This window comes from Staurois parvus, unplaced genomic scaffold (assembly GCF_062004578.1).
Source record: "Staurois parvus isolate SC_StPar_1 unplaced genomic scaffold, SC_StPar_1.0 ptg001130l, whole genome shotgun sequence".
Classification (NCBI taxonomy): domain Eukaryota; kingdom Metazoa; phylum Chordata; class Amphibia; order Anura; family Ranidae; genus Staurois; species Staurois parvus.
Genome location: NW_028318926.1, coordinates 1,957,711 through 1,979,930, shown reverse-complemented (window position 1 = coordinate 1,979,930; position 22,220 = coordinate 1,957,711). Strand labels below are relative to the sequence as shown.

Sequence of the window (22,220 nt, the reverse complement as noted above, 5' to 3'; positions counted from 1 at the left end):
CCCTGGCCATTTGCAAGGGGGGGCATTCCAGTCGCATGCTGGGAGTGGCATGTATGTTCTGCCAGCACATGGGCTCAGCGTCTTTCCTGGGAGAGGGCCGAACAGTTGGGCTGGAGGCAGGCTGCCTCGCCTGGAGCAGGCTGCTATGCGGCCCCAGGTGGGTCGACCTGAGGGCCTGAAACCGGTCAGGACGTCAATACCGCTTAACTAAGAGATCAGCTAGATGTCCTCAGTGTGAAAAGTTCTAATTTTGCAGTATCCCACTACAATTCCCCATCCCTATCCCCAGCTCTACAAGAAAACTCCAAAAACAAACATCCCCAAGTGCGGTCATTGAAGACAAGGAGCGTTTGCGCGTGTGTGTATGTGGCTGAAGAAATACACTGTGCCTGGCTGCGGGGCGAAGTAAAGGGAAACCGGGGCAAACATGCCAGCGTCCCTGGCAAGGGTGGCGTTACATCTGTGTTCTTTTGTCTTTAGACTCTTTTTGTTGCTACCATGTCAGCCGGATATATTGCAGAGTCCTAAGAACCCCCAGCTTGTGTTCCAGTGGGTGGTGTGAGTCAAAAGGCAGATAGCGGTCTGTGTGGGTAGGTATCCTGGAGACCTCCCTGCCCAAGTCAGCCCCTTCCTTGCCTTGTAAGACGCCGTCCAAAAGGGGTCATTTGCTATTCAGTGCCTCTTCCCGTGTACACTTGATGTATTGGTCCGCTGACTTGATGCGTTCACTAAAAGCTTGTGTTTCTGATGCTCTACTCTCCAGCCAAGTATAATCCACATGCCTTAACAAACGACTTGGTCTTTTCCCCATGGAACAATTCAAGTCTCTCTTGTCCAGCTGCTCCATGCACAGGTTAGCTACAATGGGAAATACAAGTGATCCCATGGCAGCGGTGTGTTTCTGTCTGTAAAAGTCATTGGGGTACTTGAAATGGGCTTGCTTGAGTCAAAGGGCCAGCAATGAATGCACTTGGTCAAGCTTTAGTTCTTTTTGGCTGTCAAGAGTCTTCCCTTATTTCAGATGTTTCCCACAATGTCAATAGCCTCCGCAAAGCGTATCCAAGTGAAAAGGCCTATGACATCATGGGACATGCTTGTTTCTTCTGTCTCCGACTTCAGTCTACATTCCTCGTTGAGAAATTCTTTAGCATTCTTCAAAATGCTGCCAGTTATCTTGCCATTTGAGGGTGTTGGAATGGTAGCCAGCTACTTAGCAATGCTGTGTGTGCCAGAGTTGATTGTTTGTGAATCGGTGTTTGAAATGCCTGAACCTTGTCCCTGGATAATGCTGTACTCCTTGAGCGAGTTAAAGCATGAGGCCGGAGCCTGTTGGGATGCGGCGGAATATTTGCACTGTTGTCACTAAGGCAAGACATCTTAGGAGCTTTGTTGAAGGAGCTTTGGCCCTGTGCTCTTTTGTCAAGGGCGCAAAGAAGAAGAAGACTGCGTTGGCCGGGAATCGAACCCGGGTCAACTGCTTGGAAGGCAGCTATGCTCACCACTATACCACCAACGCAAGGCTGTGCAGCAAGCATGCTGCTGGCTGTGTAGAACTAAGGCCATCCATGACATTGACTCCACAGACCCCCTGCTGCGCAAGGTCCATTTGCTGGCGTACCAAGTCACCTCTAGGAAGATGAGCTAGAAATATTTCCCCATTGGTGGAGAGAAAGGAAGCCAAGCCAGTAGATATGGTAAAGGTGTGATTGTGCAGTGCGCTTGAAGGAACTGGAGATACTGACACCTTTTGCAAAGGCCTTTGACTCGGCCAAAAAAAAGGCACGCCCAATGTGGGGCTCGAACCCACGACCCTGAGATTAAGAGTCTCATGCTCTACCGACTGAGCTAGCCGGGCTACCACACTCTGCTGCTTTGAGGCCTCTTGCAGCTAGCAGGCTCTGACCACTCTTTCCTAGCTTTCGCCACAATTCCTTTGGCTAAACTCAATGTGCTTCCAAGTACTATTCTGCTCACTTGCTGTCAAGGCACAGGGTACATCACCATTTTTGCCGGGACTTTGGAGGATCACAACAAAATGCGCTGGCTCTTTACAAACCCTTTTCTCTCTTTGCAATACGTCAAGCCGTAGCCTCCCACATAACGTCTGCCTAGGCATCTGCCCTTATCGGCCGAGGCGGCATCAAGCAATACCTCAACCTAGAAGGTCAAATGCAAAGTGTTCAGCACTGGCTTTGCATTCAAGGGCTCATGTGTTACCACACCCATCTGAGTTCCCTTCGATAGCTCAGCTGGTAGAGCGGAGGACTGTAGTAGATGAAGTAGCAATCCTTAGGTCGCTGGTCAATTCCGGCTCGAAGGAAGGGCTTTTTAGCCCGCGTCTCTCCCTTTTAGAAAGAAGGCAATCCCTCATCTCTACAAATGTGCAATTGGGAAGCTTTTTAGGCACCTTGAGTTGATCTTTCATTTCTCCTTCGGGCCAGTTCAAGCACGCTCCATGTGTGGTCTCTGTGGCGCAATCGGTTAGCGCGTTCGGCTGTTAACCGAAAGGTTGGTGGTTCGAGCCCACCCAGGGACGCTCACATTTTCTCATTACCTTAGCCGGGACCGCTGCCAAGTCTGACACCCACCTAGGAAGACAAAGCATCTCCTTTGGCTAGCCTCACACGGCTGCCAATTGAGCCTTCGCTCACCACATTCCTTGAAAACGGACTAGTAATATGTCGCATTCAATTGCTCTTGTTCTGGAATGTTGAAGATCTTTCCTAGTTTAGTCAAGCCACTTCTTCGCTTCCGCTGACTCTCAGGAACAAACCCCAGCATTTCTATTCACACCTGAAGAGGCCTTAGTCCAATTACCATGGAATGTGTAGATGTTGATTGTCCAGGAACAGGAGGGGAGGTGTGAGAATTGTGGAGGCGCCCTTTTTCAAGTTACATCATCCCCTTGTTGGGTGTCAGGAAGCCTGCATAGCTAATAGTGCCTAGATTGACCTGGCTAAAGGCGTCAATTGTTGTCAAATCGCCTGGAGAGAGGTGTTAATAATGTGGAAGACAGATAGTGTGGCTGGACAAGCTTGTGTCCCAGTGTATTGCTGGCCTTGAACTACACAGGGATGCAATGTTTCTTAAAGATCCTTCTGAGTTTTTCCGACACTCCAGTTCCATACGGGATGACTATATTTCTCCAAGTGTTCTGCTTCTCCCCAGTTTGTTTTCCTGAGCTTGCGGAGGTTTTAACCAAGACCCAGTCTGGGTAGCCACAAGCTTTCAAAGCCCTCCTGAGATGTCCCGGTAGCACCCTCCTAGTCATGTGCTAGGATTTGTATAGTTGGCCTCTGCTTACCAGAGAGGCTGTCAGGTAAATTCAGTGTGGTATTCTGCTTAACAGAGTGCTGCGATGGATTAGTCAGGTCTGCTGATGATTCTCTGATGTTGTTTGAGTTTGTCAGAGTTCTTCCCGCCTTCGGGAAGCTGTGAGAGCTTTCCAGAACATGGGTGGGGGCTAGGCAAACGAACAGCATGAATATGGATACAGCCCTGGCCATTTGCAAGGGGGGGCATTCCAGTCGCATGCTGGGAGTGGCATGTATGTTCTGCCAGCACATGGGCTCAGCGTCTTTCCTGGGAGAGGGCCGAACAGTTGGGCTGGAGGCAGGCTGCCTCGCCTGGAGCAGGCTGCTATGCGGCCCCAGGTGGGTCGACCTGAGGGCCTGAAACCGGTCAGGACGTCAATACCGCTTAACTAAGAGATCAGCTAGATGTCCTCAGTGTGAAAAGTTCTAATTTTGCAGTATCCCACTACAATTCCCCATCCCTATCCCCAGCTCTACAAGAAAACTCCAAAAACAAACATCCCCAAGTGCGGTCATTGAAGACAAGGAGCGTTTGCGCGTGTGTGTATGTGGCTGAAGAAATACACTGTGCCTGGCTGCGGGGCGAAGTAAAGGGAAACCGGGGCAAACATGCCAGCGTCCCTGGCAAGGGTGGCGTTACATCTGTGTTCTTTTGTCTTTAGACTCTTTTTGTTGCTACCATGTCAGCCGGATATATTGCAGAGTCCTAAGAACCCCCAGCTTGTGTTCCAGTGGGTGGTGTGAGTCAAAAGGCAGATAGCGGTCTGTGTGGGTAGGTATCCTGGAGACCTCCCTGTCCAAGTCAGCCCCTTCCTTGCCTTGTAAGACGCCGTCCAAAAGGGGTCATTTGCTATTCAGTGCCTCTTCCCGTGTACACTTGATGTATTGGTCCGCTGACTTGATGCGTTCACTAAAAGCTTGTGTTTCTGATGCTCTACTCTCCAGCCAAGTATAATCCACATGCCTTAACAAACGACTTGGTCTTTTCCCCATGGAACAATTCAAGTCTCTCTTGTCCAGCTGCTCCATGCACAGGTTAGCTACAATGGGAAATACAAGTGATCCCATGGCAGCGGCGTGTTTCTGTCTGTAAAAGTCATTGGGGTACTTGAAATGGGCTTGCTTGAGTCAAAGGGCCAGCAATGAATGCACTTGGTCAAGCTTTAGTTCTTTTTGGCTGTCAAGAGTCTTCCCTTATTTCAGATGTTTCCCACAATGTCAATAGCCTCCGCAAAGCGTATCCAAGTGAAAAGGCCTATGACATCATGGGACATGCTTGTTTCTTCTGTCTCCGACTTCAGTCTACATTCCTCGTTGAGAAATTCTTTAGCATTCTTCAAAATGCTGCCAGTTATCTTGCCATTTGAGGGTGTTGGAATGGTAGCCAGCTACTTAGCAATGCTGTGTGTGCCAGAGTTGATTGTTTGTGAATCGGTGTTTGAAATGCCTGAACCTTGTCCCTGGATAATGCTGTACTCCTTGAGCGAGTTAAAGCATGAGGCCGGAGCCTGTTGGGATGCGGCGGAATATTTGCACTGTTGTCACTAAGGCAAGACATCTTAGGAGCTTTGTTGAAGGAGCTTTGGCCCTGTGCTCTTTTGTCAAGGGCGCAAAGAAGAAGAAGACTGCGTTGGCCGGGAATCGAACCCGGGTCAACTGCTTGGAAGGCAGCTATGCTCACCACTATACCACCAACGCAAGGCTGTGCAGCAAGCATGCTGCTGGCTGTGTAGAACTAAGGCCATCCATGACATTGACTCCACAGACCCCCTGCTGCGCAAGGTCCATTTGCTGGCGTACCAAGTCACCTCTAGGAAGATGAGCTAGAAATATTTCCCCATTGGTGGAGAGAAAGGAAGCCAAGCCAGTAGATATGGTAAAGGTGTGATTGTGCAGTGCGCTTGAAGGAACTGGAGATACTGACACCTTTTGCAAAGGCCTTTGACTCGGCCAAAAAAAGGCACGCCCAATGTGGGGCTCGAACCCACGACCCTGAGATTAAGAGTCTCATGCTCTACCGACTGAGCTAGCCGGGCTACCACACTCTGCTGCTTTGAGGCCTCTTGCAGCTAGCAGGCTCTGACCACTCTTTCCTAGCTTTCGCCACAATTCCTTTGGCTAAACTCAATGTGCTTCCAAGTACTATTCTGCTCACTTGCTGTCAAGACACAGGGTACATCACCATTTTTGCCGGGACTTTGGAGGATCACAACAAAATGCGCTGGCTCTTTACAAACCCTTTTCTCTCTTTGCAATACGTCAAGCCGTAGCCTCCCACATAACGTCTGCCTAGGCATCTGCCCTTATCGGCCGAGGCAGCATCAAGCAATACCTCAACCTAGAAGGTCAAATGCAAAGTGTTCAGCACTGGCTTTGCATTCAAGGGCTCATGTGTTACCACACCCATCTGAGTTCCCTTCGATAGCTCAGCTGGTAGAGCGGAGAACTGTAGTAGATGAAGTAGCAATCCTTAGGTCGCTGGTTCAATTCCGGCTCGAAGGAAGGGCTTTTTAGCCCGCGTCTCTCCCTTTTAGAAAGAAGGCAATCCCTCATCTCTACAAATGTGCAATTGGGAAGCTTTTTAGGCACCTTGAGTTCATCTTTCATTTCTCCTTCGGGCCAGTTCAAGCACGCTCCATGTGTGGTCTCTGTGGCGCAATCGGTTAGCGCGTTCGGCTGTTAACCGAAAGGTTGGTGGTTCGAGCCCACCCAGGGATGCTCACGTTTTCTCATTACCTTAGCCGGGACCGCTGCCAAGTCTGACACCCACCTAGGAAGACAAAGCATCTCCTTTGGCTCGCCTCACACGGCTGCCAATTGAGCCTTCGCTCACCACATTCCTTGAAAACGGACTAGTAATATGTCGCATTCAATTGCTCTTGTTCTGGAATGTTGAAGATCTTTCCTAGTTTAGTCAAGCCACTTCTTCGCTTCCGCTGACTCTCAGGAACAAACCCCAGCATTTCTATTCACACCTGAAGAGGCCTTAGTCCAATTACCATGGAATGTGTAGATGTTGATTGTCCAGGAACAGGAGGGGAGGTGTGAGAATTGTGGAGGCGCCCTTTTTCAAGTTACATCATCCCCTTGTTGGGTGTCAGGAAGCCTGCATAGCTAATAGTGCCTAGATTGACCTGGCTAAAGGCGTCAATTGTTGTCAAATCGCCTGGAGAGAGGTGTTAATAATGTGGAAGACAGATAGTGTGGCTGGACAAGCTTGTGTCCCAGTGTATTGCTGGCCTTGAACTACACAGGGATGCAATGTTTCTTAAAGATCCTTCTGAGTTTTTCCGACACTCCAGTTCCATACGGGATGACTATATTTCTCCAAGTGTTCTGCTTCTCCCCAGTTTGTTTTCCTGAGCTTGCGGAGGTTTTAACCAAGACCCAGTCTGGGTAGCCACAAGCTTTCAAAGCCCTCCTGAGATGTCCCGGTAGCACCCTCCTCGTCATGTGCTAGGATTTGTATAGTTGGCCTCTGCTTACCAGAGAGGCTGTCAGGTAAATTCAGTGTGGTATTCTGCTTAACAGAGTGCTGCGATGGATTAGTCAGGTCTGCTGATGATTCTCTGATGTTGTTTGAGTTTGTCAGAGTTCTTCCCGCCTTCGGGAAGCTGTGAGAGCTTTCCAGAACATGGGTGGGGGCTAGGCAAACGAACAGCATGAATATGGATACAGCCCTGGCCATTTGCAAGGGGGGGCATTCCAGTCGCATGCTGGGAGTGGCATGTATGTTCTGCCAGCACATGGGCTCAGCGTCTTTCCTGGGAGAGGGCCGAACAGTTGGGCTGGAGGCAGGCTGCCTCGCCTGGAGCAGGCTGCTATGCGGCCCCAGGTGGGTCGACCTGAGGGCCTGAAACCGGTCAGGACGTCAATACCGCTTAACTAAGAGATCAGCTAGATGTCCTCAGTGTGAAAAGTTCTAATTTTGCAGTATCCCACTACAATTCCCCATCCCTATCCCCAGCTCTACAAGAAAAATCCAAAAACAAACATCCCCAAGTGCGGTCATTGAAGACAAGGAGCGTTTGCGCGTGTGTGTATGTGGCTGAAGAAATACACTGTGCCTGGCTGCGGGGCGAAGTAAAGGGAAACCGGGGCAAACATGCCAGCGTCCCTGGCAAGGGTGGCGTTACATCTGTGTTCTTTTGTCTTTAGACTCTTTTTGTTGCTACCATGTCAGCCGGATATATTGCAGAGTCCTAAGAACCCCCAGCTTGTGTTCCAGTGGGTGGTGTGAGTCAAAAGGCAGATAGCGGTCTGTGTGGGTAGGTATCCTGGAGACCTCCCTGCCCAAGTCAGCCCCTTCCTTGCCTTGTAAGACGCCGTCCAAAAGGGGTCATTTGCTATTCAGTGCCTCTTCCCGTGTACACTTGATGTATTGGTCCGCTGACTTGATGCGTTCACTAAAAGCTTGTGTTTCTGATGCTCTACTCTCCAGCCAAGTATAATCCACATGCCTTAACAAACGACTTGGTCTTTTCCCCATGGAACAATTCAAGTCTCTCTTGTCCAGCTGCTCCATGCACAGGTTAGCTACAATGGGAAATACAAGTGATCCCATGGCAGCGGTGTGTTTCTGTCTGTAAAAGTCATTGGGGTACTTGAAATGGGCTTGCTTGAGTCAAAGGGCCAGCAATGAATGCACTTGGTCAAGCTTTAGTTCTTTTTGGCTGTCAAGAGTCTTCCCTTATTTCAGATGTTTCCCACAATGTCAATAGCCTCCGCAAAGCGTATCCAAGTGAAAAGGCCTATGACATCATGGGACATGCTTGTTTCTTCTGTCTCCGACTTCAGTCTACATTCCTCGTTGAGAAATTCTTTAGCATTCTTCAAAATGCTGCCAGTTATCTTGCCATTTGAGGGTGTTGGAATGGTAGCCAGCTACTTAGCAATGCTGTGTGTGCCAGAGTTGATTGTTTGTGAATCGGTGTTTGAAATGCCTGAACCTTGTCCCTGGATAATGCTGTACTCCTTGAGCGAGTTAAAGCATGAGGCCGGAGCCTGTTGGGATGCGGCGGAATATTTGCACTGTTGTCACTAAGGCAAGACATCTTAGGAGCTTTGTTGAAGGAGCTTTGGCCCTGTGCTCTTTTGTCAAGGGCGCAAAGAAGAAGAAGACTGCGTTGGCCGGGAATCGAACCCGGGTCAACTGCTTGGAAGGCAGCTATGCTCACCACTATACCACCAACGCAAGGCTGTGCAGCAAGCATGCTGCTGGCTGTGTAGAACTAAGGCCATCCATGACATTGACTCCACAGACCCCCTGCTGCGCAAGGTCCATTTGCTGGCGTACCAAGTCACCTCTAGGAAGATGAGCTAGAAATATTTCCCCATTGGTGGAGAGAAAGGAAGCCAAGCCAGTAGATATGGTAAAGGTGTGATTGTGCAGTGCGCTTGAAGGAACTGGAGATACTGACACCTTTTGCAAAGGCCTTTGACTCGGCCAAAAAAAGGCACGCCCAACGTGGGGCTCGAACCCACGACCCTGAGATTAAGAGTCTCATGCTCTACCGACTGAGCTAGCTGGGCTACCACACTCTGCTACTTTGAGGCCTCTTGCAGCTAGCAGGCTCTGACCACTCTTTCCTAGCTTTCGCCACAATTCCTTTGGCTAAACTCAATGTGCTTCCAAGCACTATTCTGCTCACTTGCTGTCAAGGCACAGGGTACATCACCATTTTTGCCGGGACTTTGGAGGATCACAACAAAATGCGCTGGCTCTTTACAAACCCTTTTCTCTCTTTGCAATACGTCAAGCCGTAGCCTCCCACATAACGTCTGCCTAGGCATCTGCCCTTATCGGCCGAGGCGGCATCAAGCAATACCTCAACCTAGAAGGTCAAATGCAAAGTGTTCAGCACTGGCTTTGCATTCAAGGGCTCATGTGTTACCACACCCATCTGAGTTCCCTTCGATAGCTCAGCTGGTAGAGCGGAGGACTGTAGTAGATGAAGTAGCAATCCTTAGGTCGCTGGTTCAATTCCGGCTCGAAGGAAGGGCTTTTTAGCCCGCGTCTCTCCCTTTTAGAAAGAAGGCAATCCCTCATCTCTACAAATGTGCAATTGGGAAGCTTTTTAGGCACCTTGAGTTGATCTTTCATTTCTCCTTCGGGCCAGTTCAAGCACGCTCCATGTGTGGTCTCTGTGGCGCAATCGGTTAGCGCGTTCGGCTGTTAACCGAAAGGTTGGTGGTTCGAGCCCACCCAGGGACGCTCACGTTTTCTCATTACCTTAGCCGGGACCGCTGCCAAGTCTGACACCCACCTAGGAAGACAAAGCATCTCCTTTGGCTCGCCTCACACGGCTGCCAATTGAGCCTTCGCTCACCACATTCCTTGAAAACGGACTAGTAATATGTCGCATTCAATTGCTCTTGTTCTGGAATGTTGAAGATCTTTCCTAGTTTAGTCAAGCCACTTCTTCGCTTCCGCTGACTCTCAGGAACAAACCCCAGCATTTCTATTCACACCTGAAGAGGCCTTAGTCCAATTACCATGGAATGTGTAGATGTTGATTGTCCAGGAACAGGAGGGGAGGTGTGAGAATTGTGGAGGCGCCCTTTTTCAAGTTACATCATCCCCTTGTTGGGTGTCAGGAAGCCTGCATAGCTAATAGTGCCTAGATTGACCTGGCTAAAGGCGTCAATTGTTGTCAAATCGCCTGGAGAGAGGTGTTAATAATGTGGAAGACAGATAGTGTGGCTGGACAAGCTTGTGTCCCAGTGTATTGCTGGCCTTGAACTACACAGGGATGCAATGTTTCTTAAAGATCCTTCTGAGTCAAAAGGCAGATAGCGGTCTGTGTGGGTAGGTATCCTGGAGACCTCCCTGCCCAAGTCAGCCCCTTCCTTGCCTTGTAAGACGCCGTCCAAAAGGGGTCATTTGCTATTCAGTGCCTCTTCCCGTGTACACTTGATGTATTGGTCCGCTGACTTGATGCGTTCACTAAAAGCTTGTGTTTCTGATGCTCTACTCTCCAGCCAAGTATAATCCACATGCCTTAACAAACGACTTGGTCTTTTCCCCATGGAACAATTCAAGTCTCTCTTGTCCAGCTGCTCCATGCACAGGTTAGCTACAATGGGAAATACAAGTGATCCCATGGCAGCGGCGTGTTTCTGTCTGTAAAAGTCATTGGGGTACTTGAAATGGGCTTGCTTGAGTCAAAGGGCCAGCAATGAATGCACTTGGTCAAGCTTTAGTTCTTTTTGGCTGTCAAGAGTCTTCCCTTATTTCAGATGTTTCCCACAATGTCAATAGCCTCCGCAAAGCGTATCCAAGTGAAAAGGCCTATGACATCATGGGACATGCTTGTTTCTTCTGTCTCCGACTTCAGTCTACATTCCTCGTTGAGAAATTCTTTAGCATTCTTCAAAATGCTGCCAGTTATCTTGCCATTTGAGGGTGTTGGAATGGTAGCCAGCTACTTAGCAATGCTGTGTGTGCCAGAGTTGATTGTTTGTGAATCGGTGTTTGAAATGCCTGAACCTTGTCCCTGGATAATGCTGTACTCCTTGAGCGAGTTAAAGCATGAGGCCGGAGCCTGTTGGGATGCGGCGGAATATTTGCACTGTTGTCACTAAGGCAAGACATCTTAGGAGCTTTGTTGAAGGAGCTTTGGCCCTGTGCTCTTTTGTCAAGGGCGCAAAGAAGAAGAAGACTGCGTTGGCCGGGAATCGAACCCGGGTCAACTGCTTGGAAGGCAGCTATGCTCACCACTATACCACCAACGCAAGGCTGTGCAGCAAGCATGCTGCTGGCTGTGTAGAACTAAGGCCATCCATGACATTGACTCCACAGACCCCCTGCTGCGCAAGGTCCATTTGCTGGCGTACCAAGTCACCTCTAGGAAGATGAGCTAGAAATATTTCCCCATTGGTGGAGAGAAAGGAAGCCAAGCCAGTAGATATGGTAAAGGTGTGATTGTGCAGTGCGCTTGAAGGAACTGGAGATACTGACACCTTTTGCAAAGGCCTTTGACTCGGCCAAAAAAAGGCACGCCCAATGTGGGGCTCGAACCCACGACCCTGAGATTAAGAGTCTCATGCTCTACCGACTGAGCTAGCCGGGCTACCACACTCTGCTGCTTTGAGGCCTCTTGCAGCTAGCAGGCTCTGACCACTCTTTCCTAGCTTTCGCCACAATTCCTTTGGCTAAACTCAATGTGCTTCCAAGTACTATTCTGCTCACTTGCTGTCAAGACACAGGGTACATCACCATTTTTGCCGGGACTTTGGAGGATCACAACAAAATGCGCTGGCTCTTTACAAACCCTTTTCTCTCTTTGCAATACGTCAAGCCGTAGCCTCCCACATAACGTCTGCCTAGGCATCTGCCCTTATCGGCCGAGGCGGCATCAAGCAATACCTCAACCTAGAAGGTCAAATGCAAAGTGTTCAGCACTGGCTTTGCATTCAAGGGCTCATGTGTTACCACACCCATCTGAGTTCCCTTCGATAGCTCAGCTGGTAGAGCGGAGAACTGTAGTAGATGAAGTAGCAATCCTTAGGTCGCTGGTTCAATTCCGGCTCGAAGGAAGGGCTTTTTAGCCCGCATCTCTCCCTTTTAGAAAGAAGGCAATCCCTCATCTCTACAAATGTGCAATTGGGAAGCTTTTTAGGCACCTTGAGTTGATCTTTCATTTCTCCTTCGGGCCAGTTCAAGCACGCTCCATGTGTGGTCTCTGTGGCGCAATCGGTTAGCGCGTTCGGCTGTTAACCGAAAGGTTGGTGGTTCGAGCCCACCCAGGGACGCTCACGTTTTCTCATTACCTTAGCCGGGACTGCTGCCAAGTCTGACACCCACCTAGGAAGACAAAGCATCTCCTTTGGCTCGCCTCACACGGCTGCCAATTGAGCCTTCGCTCACCACATTCCTTGAAAACGGACTAGTAATATGTCGCATTCAATTGGTCTTGTTCTGGAATGTTGAAGATCTTTCCTAGTTTAGTCAAGCCTCTTCTTCGCTTCCGCTGACTCTCAGGAACAAACCCCAGCATTTCTATTCACACCTGAAGAGGCCTTAGTCCAATTACCATGGAATGTGTAGATGTTGATTGTCCAGGAACAGGAGGGGAGGTGTGAGAATTGTGGAGGCGCCCTTTTTCAAGTTACATCATCCCCTTGTTGGGTGTCAGGAAGCCTGCATAGCTAATAGTGCCTAGATTGACCTGGCTAAAGGCGTCAATTGTTGTCAAATCGCCTGGAGAGAGGTGTTAATAATGTGGAAGACAGATAGTGTGGCTGGACAAGCTTGTGTCCCAGTGTATTGCTGGCCTTGAACTACACAGGGATGCAATGTTTCTTAAAGATCCTTCTGAGTTTTTCCGACACTCCAGTTCCATACGGGATGACTATATTTCTCCAAGTGTTCTGCTTCTCCCCAGTTTGTTTTCCTGAGCTTGCGGAGGTTTTAACCAAGACCCAGTCTGGGTAGCCACAAGCTTTCAAAGCCCTCCTGAGATGTCCCGGTAGCACCCTCCTCGTCATGTGCTAGGATTTGTATAGTTGGCCTCTGCTTACCAGAGAGGCTGTCAGGTAAATTCAGTGTGGTATTCTGCTTAACAGAGTGCTGCGATGGATTAGTCAGGTCTGCTGATGATTCTCTGATGTTGTTTGAGTTTGTCAGAGTTCTTCCCGCCTTCGGGAAGCTGTGAGAGCTTTCCAGAACATGGGTGGGGGCTAGGCAAACGAACAGCATGAATATGGATACAGCCCTGGCCATTTGCAAGGGGGGGCATTCCAGTCGCATGCTGGGAGTGGCATGTATGTTCTGCCAGCACATGGGCTCAGCGTCTTTCCTGGGAGAGGGCCGAACAGTTGGGCTGGAGGCAGGCTGCCTCGCCTGGAGCAGGCTGCTATGCGGCCCCAGGTGGGTCGACCTGAGGGCCTGAAACCGGTCAGGACGTCAATACCGCTTAACTAAGAGATCAGCTAGATGTCCTCAGTGTGAAAAGTTCTAATTTTGCAGTATCCCACTACAATTCCCCATCCCTATCCCCAGCTCTACAAGAAAACTCCAAAAACAAACATCCCCAAGTGCGGTCATTGAAGACAAGGAGCGTTTGCGCGTGTGTGTATGTGGCTGAAGAAATACACTGTGCCTGGCTGCGGGGCGAAGTAAAGGGAAACCGGGGCAAACATGCCAGCGTCCCTGGCAAGGGTGGCGTTACATCTGTGTTCTTTTGTCTTTAGACTCTTTTTGTTGCTACCATGTCAGCCGGATATATTGCAGAGTCCTAAGAACCCCCAGCTTGTGTTCCAGTGGGTGGTGTGAGTCAAAAGGCAGATAGCGGTCTGTGTGGGTAGGTATCCTGGAGACCTCCCTGCCCAAGTCAGCCCCTTCCTTGCCTTGTAAGACGCCGTCCAAAAGGGGTCATTTGCTATTCAGTGCCTCTTCCCGTGTACACTTGATGTATTGGTCCGCTGACTTGATGCGTTCACTAAAAGCTTGTGTTTCTGATGCTCTACTCTCCAGCCAAGTATAATCCACATGCCTTAACAAACGACTTGGTCTTTTCCCCATGGAACAATTCAAGTCTCTCTTGTCCAGCTGCTCCATGCACAGGTTAGCTACAATGGGAAATACAAGTGATCCCATGGCAGCGGCGTGTTTCTGTCTGTAAAAGTCATTGGGGTACTTGAAATGGGCTTGCTTGAGTCAAAGGGCCAGCAATGAATGCACTTGGTCAAGCTTTAGTTCTTTTTGGCTGTCAAGAGTCTTCCCTTATTTCAGATGTTTCCCACAATGTCAATAGCCTCCGCAAAGCGTATCCAAGTGAAAAGGCCTATGACATCATGGGACATGCTTGTTTCTTCTGTCTCCGACTTCAGTCTACATTCCTCGTTGAGAAATTCTTTAGCATTCTTCAAAATGCTGCCAGTTATCTTGCCATTTGAGGGTGTTGGAATGGTAGCCAGCTACTTAGCAATGCTGTGTGTGCCAGAGTTGATTGTTTGTGAATCGGTGTTTGAAATGCCTGAACCTTGTCCCTGGATAATGCTGTACTCCTTGAGCGAGTTAAAGCATGAGGCCGGAGCCTGTTGGGATGCGGCGGAATATTTGCACTGTTGTCACTAAGGCAAGACATCTTAGGAGCTTTGTTGAAGGAGCTTTGGCCCTGTGCTCTTTTGTCAAGGGCGCAAAGAAGAAGAAGACTGCGTTGGCCGGGAATCGAACCCGGGTCAACTGCTTGGAAGGCAGCTATGCTCACCACTATACCACCAACGCAAGGCTGTGCAGCAAGCATGCTGCTGGCTGTGTAGAACTAAGGCCATCCATGACATTGACTCCACAGACCCCCTGCTGCGCAAGGTCCATTTGCTGGCGTACCAAGTCACCTCTAGGAAGATGAGCTAGAAATATTTCCCCATTGGTGGAGAGAAAGGAAGCCAAGCCAGTAGATATGGTAAAGGTGTGATTGTGCAGTGCGCTTGAAGGAACTGGAGATACTGACACCTTTTGCAAAGGCCTTTGACTCGGCCAAAAAAAGGCACGCCCAATGTGGGGCTCGAACCCACGACCCTGAGATTAAGAGTCTCATGCTCTACCGACTGAGCTAGCCGGGCTACCACACTCTGCTGCTTTGAGGCCTCTTGCAGCTAGCAGGCTCTGACCACTCTTTCCTAGCTTTCGCCACAATTCCTTTGGCTAAACTCAATGTGCTTCCAAGTACTATTCTGCTCACTTGCTGTCAAGACACAGGGTACATCACCATTTTTGCCGGGACTTTGGAGAATCACAACAAAATGCGCTGGCTCTTTACAAACCCTTTTCTCTCTTTGCAATACGTCAAGCCGTAGCCTCCCACATAACGTCTGCCTAGGCATCTGCCCTTATCGGCCGAGGCGGCATCAAGCAATACCTCAACCTAGAAGGTCAAATGCAAAGTGTTCAGCACTGGCTTTGCATTCAAGGGCTCATGTGTTACCACACCCATCTGAGTTCCCTTCGATAGCTCAGCTGGTAGAGCGGAGAACTGTAGTAGATTATGTAGCAATCCTTAGGTCGCTGGTTCAATTCCGGCTCGAAGGAAGGGCTTTTTAGCCCGCATCTCTCCCTTTTAGAAAGAAGGCAATCCCTCATCTCTACAAATGTGCAATTGGGAAGCTTTTTAGGCACCTTGAGTTGATCTTTCATTTCTCCTTCGGGCCAGTTCAAGCACGCTCCATGTGTGGTCTCTGTGGCGCAATCGGTTAGCGCGTTCGGCTGTTAACCGAAAGGTTGGTGGTTCGAGCCCACCCAGGGACGCTCACGTTTTCTCATTACCTTAGCCGGGACCGCTGCCAAGTCTGACACCCACCTAGGAAGACAAAGCATCTCCTTTGGCTCGCCTCACACGGCTGCCAATTGAGCCTTCGCTCACCACATTCCTTGAAAACGGACTAGTAATATGTCGCATTCAATTGCTCTTGTTCTGGAATGTTGAAGATCTTTCCTAGTTTAGTCAAGCCACTTCTTCGCTTCCGCTGAATCTCAGGAACAAACCCCAGCATTTCTATTCACACCTGAAGAGGCCTTAGTCCAATTACCATGGAATGTGTAGATGTTGATTGTCCAGGAACAGGAGGGGAGGTGTGAGAATTGTGGAGGCGCCCTTTTTCAAGTTACATCATCCCCTTGTTGGGTGTCAGGAAGCCTGCATAGCTAATAGTGCCTAGATTGACCTGGCTAAAGGCGTCAATTGTTGTCAAATCGCCTGGAGAGAGGTGTTAATAATGTGGAAGACAGATAGTGTGGCTGGACAAGCTTGTGTCCCAGTGTATTGCTGGCCTTGAACTACACAGGGATGCAATGTTTCTTAAAGATCCTTCTGACTTTTTCCGACACTCCAGTTCCATACGGGATGACTATATTTCTCCAAGTGTTCTGCTTCTCCCCAGTTTGTTTTCCTGAGCTTGCGGAGGTTTTAACCAAGACCCAGTCTGGGTAGCCACAAGCTTTCAAAGCCCTCCTGAGATGTCCCGGTAGCACCCTCCTCGTCATGTGCTAGGATTTGTATAGTTGGCCTCTGCTTACCAGAGAGGCTGTCAGGTAAATTCAGTGTGGTATTCTGCTTAACAGAGTGCTGCGATGGATTAGTCAGGTCTGCTGATGATTCTCTGATGTTGTTTGAGTTTGTCAGAGTTCTTCCCGCCTTCGGGAAGCTGTGAGAGCTTTCCAGAACATGGGTGGGGGCTAGGCAAACGAACAGCATGAATATGGATACAGCCCTGGCCATTTGCAAGGGGGGGCATTCCAGTCGCATGCTGGGAGTGGCATGTATGTTCTGCCAGCACATGGGCTCAGCGTCTTTCCTGGGAGAGGGCCGAACAGTTGGGCTGGAGGCAGGCTGCCTCGCCTGGAGCAGGCTGCTATGCGGCCCCAGGTGGGTCGACCTGAGGGCCTGAAACCGGTCAGGACGTCAATACCGCTTAACTAAGAGATCAGCTAGATGTCCTCAGTGTGAAAAGTTCTAATTTTGCAGTATCCCACTACAATTCCCCATCCCTATCCCCAGCTCTACAAGAAAACTCCAAAAACAAACATCCCCAAGTGCGGTCATTGAAGACAAGGAGCGTTTGCGCGTGTGTGTATGTGGCTGAAGAAATACACTGTGCCTGGCTGCGGGGCGAAGTAAAGGGAAACCGGGGCAAACATGCCAGCGTCCCTGGCAAGGGTGGCGTTACATCTGTGTTCTTTTGTCTTTAGACTCTTTTTGTTGCTACCATGTCAGCCGGATATATTGCAGAGTCCTAAGAACCCCCAGCTTGTGTTCCAGTGGGTGGTGTGAGTCAAAAGGCAGATAGCGGTCTGTGTGGGTAGGTATCCTGGAGACCTCCCTGCCCAAGTCAGCCCCTTCCTTGCCTTGTAAGACGCCGTCCAAAAGGGGTCATTTGCTATTCAGTGCCTCTTCCCGTGTACACTTGATGTATTGGTCCGCTGACTTGATGCGTTCACTAAAAGCTTGTGTTTCTGATGCTCTACTCTCCAGCCAAGTATAATCCACATGCCTTAACAAACGACTTGGTCTTTTCCCCATGGAACAATTCAAGTCTCTCTTGTCCAGCTGCTCCATGCACAGGTTAGCTACAATGGGAAATACAAGTGATCCCATGGCAGCGGCGTGTTTCTGTCTGTAAAAGTCATTGGGGTACTTGAAATGGGCTTGCTTGAGTCAAAGGGCCAGCAATGAATGCACTTGGTCAAGCTTTAGTTCTTTTTGGCTGTCAAGAGTCTTCCCTTATTTCAGATGTTTCCCACAATGTCAATAGCCTCCGCAAAGCGTATCCAAGTGAAAAGGCCTATGACATCATGGGACATGCTTGTTTCTTCTGTCTCCGACTTCAGTCTACATTCCTCGTTGAGAAATTCTTTAGCATTCTTCAAAATGCTGCCAGTTATCTTGCCATTTGAGGGTGTTGGAATGGTAGCCAGCTACTTAGCAATGCTGTGTGTGCCAGAGTTGATTGTTTGTGAATCGGTGTTTGAAATGCCTGAACCTTGTCCCTGGATAATGCTGTACTCCTTGAGCGAGTTAAAGCATGAGGCCGGAGCCTGTTGGGATGCGGCGGAATATTTGCACTGTTGTCACTAAGGCAAGACATCTTAGGAGCTTTGTTGAAGGAGCTTTGGCCCTGTGCTCTTTTGTCAAGGGCGCAAAGAAGAAGAAGACTGCGTTGGCCGGGAATCGAACCCGGGTCAACTGCTTGGAAGGCAGCTATGCTCACCACTATACCACCAACGCAAGGCTGTGCAGCAAGCATGCTGCTGGCTGTGTAGAACTAAGGCCATCCATGACATTGACTCCACAGACCCCCTGCTGCGCAAGGTCCATTTGCTGGCGTACCAAGTCACCTCTAGGAAGATGAGCTAGAAATATTTCCCCATTGGTGGAGAGAAAGGAAGCCAAGCCAGTAGATATGGTAAAGGTGTGATTGTGCAGTGCGCTTGAAGGAACTGGAGATACTGACACCTTTTGCAAAGGCCTTTGACTCGGCCAAAAAAAAGGCTCGCCCAATGTGGGGCTCGAACCCACGACCCTGAGATTAAGAGTCTCATGCTCTACCGACTGAGCTAGCCGGGCTACCACACTCTGCTGCTTTGAGGCCTCTTGCAGCTAGCAGGCTCTGACCACTCTTTCCTAGCTTTCGCCACAATTCCTTTGGCTAAACTCAATGTGCTTCCAAGTACTATTCTGCTCACTTGCTGTCAAGGCACAGGGTACATCACCATTTTTGCCGGTACTTTGGAGGATCACAACAAAATGCGCTGGCTCTTTACAAACCCTTTTCTCTCTTTGCAATACGTCAAGCCGTAGCCTCCCACATAACGTCTGCCTAGGCATCTGCCCTTATCGGCCGAGGCGGCATCAAGCAATACCTCAACCTAGAAGGTCAAATGCAAAGTGTTCAGCACTGGCTTTGCATTCAAGGGCTCATGTGTTACCACACCCATCTGAGTTCCCTTCGATAGCTCAGCTGGTAGAGCGGAGGACTGTAGTAGATGAAGTAGCAATCCTTAGGTCGCTGGTCAATTCCGGCTCGAAGGAAGGGCTTTTTAGCCCGCGTCTCTCCCTTTTAGAAAGAAGGCAATCCCTCATCTCTACAAATGTGCAATTGGGAAGCTTTTTAGGCACCTTGAGTTGATCTTTCATTTCTCCTTCGGGCCAGTTCAAGCACGCTCCATGTGTGGTCTCTGTGGCGCAATCGGTTAGCGCGTTCGGCTGTTATCCGAAAGGTTGGTGGTTCGAGCCCACCCAGGGACGCTCACATTTTCTCATTACCTTAGCCGGGACCGCTGCCAAGTCTGACACCCACCTAGGAAGACAAAGCATCTCCTTTGGCTCGCCTCACACGGCTGCCAATTGAGCCTTCGCTCACCACATTCCTTGAAAACGGACTAGTAATATGTCGCATTCAATTGCTCTTGTTCTGGAATGTTGAAGATCTTTCCTAGTTTAGTCAAGCCACTTCTTCGCTTCCGCTGACTCTCAGGAACAAACCCCAGCATTTCTATTCACACCTGAAGAGGCCTTAGTCCAATTACCATGGAATGTGTAGATGTTGATTGTCCAGGAACAGGACAATCAACATCAGGTGTGAGAATTGTGGAGGCGCCCTTTTTCAAGTTACATCATCCCCTTGTTGGGTGTCAGGAAGCCTGCATAGCTAATAGTGCCTAGATTGACCTGGCTAAAGGCGTCAATTGTTGTCAAATCGCCTGGAGAGAGGTGTTAATAATGTGGAAGACAGATAGTGTGGCTGGACAAGCTTGTGTCCCAGTGTATTGCTGGCCTTGAACTACACAGGGATGCAATGTTTCTTAAAGATCCTTCTGAGTTTTTCCGACACTCCAGTTCCATACGGGATGACTATATTTCTCCAAGTGTTCTGCTTCTCCCCAGCTTGTTTTCCTGAGCTTGCGGAGGTTTTAACCAAGACCCAGTCTGGGTAGCCACAAGCTTTCAAAGCCCTCCTGAGATGTCCCGGTAGCACCCTCCTAGTCATGTGCTAGGATTTGTATAGTTGGCCTCTGCTTACCAGAGAGGCTGTCAGGTAAATTCAGTGTGGTATTCTGCTTAACAGAGTGCTGCGATGGATTACTCAGGTCTGCTGATGATTCTCTGATGTTGTTTGAGTTTGTCAGAGTTCTTCCCGCCTTCGGGAAGCTGTGAGAGCTTTCCAGAACATGGGTGGGGGCTAGGCAAACGAACAGCATGAATATGGATACAGCCCTGGCCATTTGCAAGGGGGGGCATTCCAGTCGCATGCTGGGAGTGGCATGTATGTTCTGCCAGCACATGGGCTCAGCGTCTTTCCTGGGAGAGGGCCGAACATTTGGGCTGGAGGCAGGCTGCCTCGCCTGGAGCAGGCTGCTATGCGGCCCCAGGTGGGTCGACCTGAGGGCCTGAAACCGGTCAGAACGTCAATACCGCTTAACTAAGAGATCAGCTAGATGTCCTCAGTGTGAAAAGTTCTAATTTTGCAGTATCCCACTACAATTCCCCATCCCTATCCCCAGCTCTACAAGAAAACTCCAAAAACAAACATCCCCAAGTCCGGTCATTGAAGACAAGGAGCGTTTGCGCGTGTGTGTATGTGGCTGAAGAAATACACTGTGCCTGGCTGCGGGGCGAAGTAAAGGGAAACCGGGGCAAACATGCCAGCGTCCCTGGCAAGGGTGGCGTTACATCTGTGTTCTTTTGTCTTTAGACTCTTTTTGTTGCTATCATGTCAGCCGGATATATTGCAGAGTCCTAAGAACCCCCATCTTGTGTTCCAGTGGGTGGTGTGAGTCAAAAGGCAGATAGCGGTCTGTGTGGGTAGGTATCCTGGAGACCTCCCTGCCCAAGTCAGCCCCTTCCTTGCCTTGTAAGACGCCGTCCAAAAGGGGTCATTTGCTATTCAGTGCCTCTTCCCGTGTACACTTGATGTATTGGTCCGCTGACTTGATGCGTTCACTAAAAGCTTGTGTTTCTGATGCTCTACTCTCCAGCCAAGTATAATCCACATGCCTTAACAAACGACTTGGTCTTTTCCCCATGGAACAATTCAAGTCTCTCTTGTCCAGCTGCTCCATGCACAGGTTAGCTACAATGGGAAATACAAGTGATCCCATGGCAGCGGCGTGTTTCTGTCTGTAAAAGTCATTGGGGTACTTGAAATGGGCTTGCTTGAGTCAAAGGGCCAGCAATGAATGCACTTGGTCAAGCTTTAGTTCTTTTTGGCTGTCAAGAGTCTTCCCTCATTTCAGATGTTTCCCACAATGTCAATAGCCTCCGCAAAACGTATCCAAGTGAAAAGGCCTATGACATCATGGGACATGCTTGTTTCTTCTGTCTCCGACTTCAGTCTACATTCCTCGTTGAGAAATTCTTTAGCATTCTTCAAAATGCTGCCAGTTATCTTGCCATTTGAGGGTGTTGGAATGGTAGCCAGCTACTTAGCAATGCTGTGTGTGCCAGAGTTGATTGTTTGTGAATCGGTGTTTGAAATGCCTGAACCTTGTCCCTGGATAATGCTGTACTCCTTGAGCGAGTTAAAGCATGAGGCCGGAGCCTGTTGGGATGCGGCGGAATATTTGCACTGTTGTCACTAAGGCAAGACATCTTAGGAGCTTTGTTGAAGGAGCTTTGGCCCTGTGCTCTTTTGTCAAGGGCGCAAAGAAGAAGAAGAAGACTGCGTTGGCCGGGAATCGAACCCGGGTCAACTGCTTGGAAGGCAGCTATGCTCACCACTATACCACCAACGCAAGGCTGTGCAGCAAGCATGCTGCTGGCTGTGTAGAACTAAGGCCATCCATGACAATGACTCCACAGACCCCCTGCTGCGCAAGGTCCATTTGCTGGCGTACCAAGTCACCTCTAGGAAGATGAGCTAGAAATATTTCCCCATTGGTGGAGAGAAAGGAAGCCAAGCCAGTAGATATGGTAAAGGTGTGATTGTGCAGTGCGCTTGAAGGAACTGAAGATACTGACACCTTTTGCAAAGGCCTTTGACTCGGCCAAAAAAATGCACACCCAACGTGGGGCTCGAACCCACGACCCTGAGATTAAGAGTCTCATGCTCTACTGACTGAGCTAGCCGGGGTACCACACGCTGCTGCTTTGAGGCCTCTTGCAGCTAGCAGGCTCTGACCACTCTTTCCTAGCTTTCGCCACAATTCCTTTGGCTAAACTCAATGTGCTTCCAAGTACTATTCTGCTCACTTGCTGTCAGGGCACAGGGTACATCACCATTTTTGCCGGGACTTTGGAGCATCACAACAAAATGCGCTGGCTCTTTACAAACCCTTTTCTCTCTGTGCAATACGTCAAGCCGTAGCCTCCCACATAACGTCTGCCTAGGCATCTACCCTTATCGGCCGAGGCGGCATCAAGCAATACCTCAACCTAGAAGGTCAAATGCAAAGTGTTCAGCACTGGC

The 22,220-nt window shown here is 49.6% G+C and overlaps 15 non-coding genes across 15 annotated transcripts; 7 read left to right on the top strand and 8 right to left on the bottom strand.

The window, feature by feature from the left end:
- Positions 1 to 1,444: 1,444 nt before the first annotated feature.
- On the bottom strand, positions 1,445 to 1,516 carry TRNAG-UCC (transfer RNA glycine (anticodon UCC)). Its single transcript has one exon. It is a non-coding gene; the product is annotated as a tRNA-Gly (tRNA).
- A 946-nt stretch (positions 1,517 to 2,462) lies between these two features.
- Positions 2,463 to 2,536, top strand: TRNAN-GUU (transfer RNA asparagine (anticodon GUU)). The gene has a single exon. It is a non-coding gene; the product is annotated as a tRNA-Asn (tRNA).
- A 2,404-nt stretch (positions 2,537 to 4,940) lies between these two features.
- Positions 4,941 to 5,012, bottom strand: TRNAG-UCC (transfer RNA glycine (anticodon UCC)). The gene has a single exon. It is a non-coding gene; the product is annotated as a tRNA-Gly (tRNA).
- A 946-nt stretch (positions 5,013 to 5,958) lies between these two features.
- On the top strand, positions 5,959 to 6,032 carry TRNAN-GUU (transfer RNA asparagine (anticodon GUU)). The gene has a single exon. It is a non-coding gene; the product is annotated as a tRNA-Asn (tRNA).
- A 2,404-nt stretch (positions 6,033 to 8,436) lies between these two features.
- On the bottom strand, positions 8,437 to 8,508 carry TRNAG-UCC (transfer RNA glycine (anticodon UCC)). Its single transcript has one exon. It is a non-coding gene; the product is annotated as a tRNA-Gly (tRNA).
- Positions 8,509 to 8,773: 265 nt separating this feature from the next.
- Positions 8,774 to 8,846, bottom strand: TRNAK-CUU (transfer RNA lysine (anticodon CUU)). The gene has a single exon. It is a non-coding gene; the product is annotated as a tRNA-Lys (tRNA).
- Positions 8,847 to 9,225: 379 nt separating this feature from the next.
- Positions 9,226 to 9,312, top strand: TRNAY-GUA (transfer RNA tyrosine (anticodon GUA)). The gene is given in 2 exon segments: positions 9,226 to 9,262; positions 9,277 to 9,312. It is a non-coding gene; the product is annotated as a tRNA-Tyr (tRNA).
- A 142-nt stretch (positions 9,313 to 9,454) lies between these two features.
- TRNAN-GUU (transfer RNA asparagine (anticodon GUU)) lies at positions 9,455 to 9,528 on the top strand. The gene has a single exon. It is a non-coding gene; the product is annotated as a tRNA-Asn (tRNA).
- Positions 9,529 to 10,976: 1,448 nt separating this feature from the next.
- TRNAG-UCC (transfer RNA glycine (anticodon UCC)) lies at positions 10,977 to 11,048 on the bottom strand. The gene has a single exon. It is a non-coding gene; the product is annotated as a tRNA-Gly (tRNA).
- A 946-nt stretch (positions 11,049 to 11,994) lies between these two features.
- TRNAN-GUU (transfer RNA asparagine (anticodon GUU)) lies at positions 11,995 to 12,068 on the top strand. Its single transcript has one exon. It is a non-coding gene; the product is annotated as a tRNA-Asn (tRNA).
- Positions 12,069 to 14,472: 2,404 nt separating this feature from the next.
- TRNAG-UCC (transfer RNA glycine (anticodon UCC)) lies at positions 14,473 to 14,544 on the bottom strand. The gene has a single exon. It is a non-coding gene; the product is annotated as a tRNA-Gly (tRNA).
- Positions 14,545 to 15,490: 946 nt separating this feature from the next.
- On the top strand, positions 15,491 to 15,564 carry TRNAN-GUU (transfer RNA asparagine (anticodon GUU)). Its single transcript has one exon. It is a non-coding gene; the product is annotated as a tRNA-Asn (tRNA).
- Positions 15,565 to 17,968: 2,404 nt separating this feature from the next.
- TRNAG-UCC (transfer RNA glycine (anticodon UCC)) lies at positions 17,969 to 18,040 on the bottom strand. The gene has a single exon. It is a non-coding gene; the product is annotated as a tRNA-Gly (tRNA).
- A 946-nt stretch (positions 18,041 to 18,986) lies between these two features.
- Positions 18,987 to 19,060, top strand: TRNAN-GUU (transfer RNA asparagine (anticodon GUU)). Its single transcript has one exon. It is a non-coding gene; the product is annotated as a tRNA-Asn (tRNA).
- Positions 19,061 to 21,474: 2,414 nt separating this feature from the next.
- TRNAG-UCC (transfer RNA glycine (anticodon UCC)) lies at positions 21,475 to 21,546 on the bottom strand. Its single transcript has one exon. It is a non-coding gene; the product is annotated as a tRNA-Gly (tRNA).
- Positions 21,547 to 22,220: the final 674 nt, after the last annotated feature.